Consider the following 3818-nt stretch of genomic DNA (forward strand, 5'->3'; position numbering starts at 1 on the left):
CTGCGATGATAATGGTGATGATTAGTGTGTGCTACTGCTATAAAAAGAGAAAACTGTTTCAATCCTAGACCATAAAAGCCTTGGAAAGGCACTTCATCATTGTGTTGCAACTCTTAAGGATCAGAAGGAAAAACATAAACTGATATATATGTGTGTATCTACTCAAGGGATCAGTACTGGCACGGAATAAAGTGTTTTAGCTAAAAGATGAATGTTTTACTTCATTTTTAACATATCTTCTTAGTTATAACTTTTGGATAGAAACTTTTCAGGTTCAAAGCAAATCTTTGCATCTTGCAGAGGGGACTGTATGCATGCTAATCTTGGGGGGATACATRTTCAAAGCAGAGTACAATACACCTGCATTTAAAACAACTGTGTTTGTGTTGACAAATCCCATTGAGGATAGTACTGATTTTTTCTAAATTGCTCCTGTAATGCTAAATGTCTCTGAACAATAAGAAGATCAGATTATCAAGAGATAAAATACAGAGATGGTCAATGAAATATGGACACAGACATAGACGCATACACACACTGAAGGAAATTTGGATGAGAAGTTTATCCTCTCAAAAATATTCCTCAAGGGGAGGCAAAAAAACTTAATTTCTAAAAACCAGACTATTTAAAACAATAATAATATATTAGAATTCAGCATCCTCTTTTCCATCCTTTTTCCCTACTTAGGAGCTCTTGAGTTGAGCTGCGAACCTGCAGACCCAGAAGAAAAGGAAGTCTTCAGCTCCCATGTGCTACTTTAACATCCTACCAGTATACTAGTAAACACTACAGAGGACTCGACTTATTCCAGCAGATACCTCTTCAAGCACATCTCAGAATAACTGACTACTTGTATTCATTCTGAATGTTTCTTTATATGGGTAAGTTAGTGACAACATCATGCATGTTACAAACAAAACCAACCCCTGACTCTAGGAGCTGCAGCTTTACAATCAAGGCAATAACTTCTAGCTGATGAAAGTTGTCACTATACCAGTTAATTTTCTTGGACATTTCTAACTATTTTCTTTTCTTCAGAAAAACAACCATCCAACGTTTCACCCTGCACAGTGACAATAGGATCACAGAGTAGAACTGTCAACCTGGGGACTGGTAGACTTGCAAAACAATTTTCATGCCATTTTGAATGAAAAAATCATATTTCCTACAAAATAAACAAGAGAAATTAAAACCTTCTACAATCAGAATTTGGATTTCCTTCTGTCAGAAAAAGCCTTTAAAATTTCTAATACATAATGCAGCAATTCTAGCTCAATTTGATCTTGGTTTTTAAATTTCAACCTAAAAGAAGCAATAGTATGATAAATTTAATATATGTTTATCGTCAGGTCGAGGGAAAAAGAATGGATGGTTCCTCAGTCTCTAGAAGTATGTAGTTCCCTTACCTGATAAAAGAAAAAAAAAGCAGCAAAATCCGTATCAAGATCAAGCAATGACAGAGTCGGGCAAACAGAATGCTCTTAGAAGAAAAGGATACAACTATTGATGTAAATTTTATGAAGTATAATTGAAATAGGCAATAATTATCATTTTTAGTTATGAAGATTGTTTTATTTTGCCTCTCTGGCAGAGGATGAGTAAAGTGCTCACCACATCTCATATATTGAATATTAACTTAGTAATGYGTAGTAATTCAATTTCTTTCAGTTATTTCCATACTCAGAAAATTAAGATTGTTTTTGAGATTGCCTTCAGATAATAAGCTCATAAGCCACCTTTCCCCTGTCTACATTGCTAATTGGCAAATCAAAGCCATAAATGTGTGATATCAGGGGATTTGCTAGGTTCCCTAACATCTTGTGAAATAGGCTGTCTGGGAATCATTCTATAAGGAATTGCTGGAATTTTTTACGCCTGAGCATTGCAGAAAGTATGCATGATTATCAGAGATCTTCCAGGCCTGAAGGCCATTCTCCCGACAATATCATACTTAGGAGTTTGTGATATAATAGAGCTTGAGTAGACACAGTCAAAATGTCTAGGAGTCAAGCTGCTTTTAGGTTTCAGAGGCATCAATGACAGTATCTCCTCATTCCCAACAAAAATCAAGAGATTGAGAACCCTTCAGGAAATGCCATTACTGGCAAACATGAAAGAATTGCCAGCATTAATTGCCAGCAGTTATTGCTTGCACAAAAAAAAGCCAGTCAAGAAAATTCATATCGCAAAATTCAGTGAAACAATCAAATGAAATTTGCATAGGATGTGGCATGCAGAGATGTTACGGGTCAGCTGTCCCAGAAAGGATCCTCAAAGGCAGGTGTCTGCACATGCAATATGCAATAAACAGTCACCACCAACCACCAGCTCAGACTGGGCATCTGTTTTTATTCCTTTCTCAACACTTGTGATGTGTTCATTCAGAACAATGTGACAAATTGCAGTCACATTTTTAAAAACATCAAAGTGCAACAAAGCACAATATGAATTGCGAAATGAATAAAGAAATGAATGTCCAAGAAACCATACTTTATTTTTAAACTGGTAATAGTTTTAAAAACATTATTTTCATGTTGTCATTTACTTGAGACATCACTTTCTTTACAAGACACATATCTTTTGGGGAAAAGAAAATAAACAAAAAACCTCTGGCATTCTACACTATTAGAGAAAGTGAGTATTTTCAGCATAGTCCTAGATAACTCCAGGTTTAGACCATCAGTGTTTAACATATAAGGGGTTCATTAAACAGTGATAGGGCCTCTTATCAGAGAGGTAAAGTAACTACTGAGGCTTTTTACTAGGACATTGTATTCAGCAATTCATAAAAGTCAAATACCTGTGTCATTGCATATTGGGCCATCAAATTAAAGTCCAGTGACCATCAAAACATAATATGGTCACTTCAGTGGTCAAAAATAGTAAGAAAAAGAGAAAATAAAACAAGCTGGAATAGGAGTTAAACCTATCAGTGGGTTTGAGGGCTTTGTTTTGTTTTGAGAAATTTCTAGTCTGTGAAAATGGCAGTGTCAGAATACAGAATATGTCACTTAGGATGTGTGTTTTCCAGCTAATCCTCCTTTTCCATGGCATCCCACGCCACCCTAGAGACTCTGTGGAAAACAAAAAACAATCTTTCTTATTGACATTGGAACAAAGTAAGCCACTGAGAGATGCAAGGATAGCGTATGTTACTTGTTTACCAGCTACAGTTACTGTATTAGTTTCATTTCAGGAGTTATAGAGGACTCTGTGTTAATTACGGAGAACATCATTGGAGCTTGAGGCTTTATATCTATATACTGAGTAGAAAATAATGACTAAACGGGATGGATGGAACCACCTGTTACTCTGCAACTAACTCCCAAGATTTTATTTTGTGAAAAAGCCACAAAAGCTAGCTTAAGGTGAGGGTTTTTTTCCTTCTCCTTTCTTTCCAAATAATTCATTATTCTGTCAGTCACAAACTTAGCCTTTAAGGAATTACTTCATAAACTTAATTAAACACATTAATCCTTTAAAAGACAAATTAATTTTCTAAGTGATTGGTACAGCCAAGAGAGTTGAAGTATAAATTCTGCTAAGCAGGTGTATTCCATCTTTTTTTTTTTCTTTCTCCCCTTTTAATTATCTTGTTTTGATTCACATTTCTTTGTCATTTCAAATATAGGAAATGTTGATACATTGTCAAAAGCTGGCTCTGATTATAGTTTTGGGGATTTAAAAATATCAGAATTAAATTGTTGGGGACACCTGTAATTATTTGAGGTAGTATTGAAATATTAATTGCCTCATTTAGTCTTTTTTTTTATAACAAAAAGGGATAGATAATGGAAAGGTCAGAATATTTTAATTTT

This window comes from Apteryx rowi, unplaced genomic scaffold (genome assembly GCF_003343035.1).
Source record: "Apteryx rowi isolate R43461 unplaced genomic scaffold, aptRow1 scaffold_239, whole genome shotgun sequence".
NCBI classification, from domain to species: domain Eukaryota; kingdom Metazoa; phylum Chordata; class Aves; order Apterygiformes; family Apterygidae; genus Apteryx; species Apteryx rowi.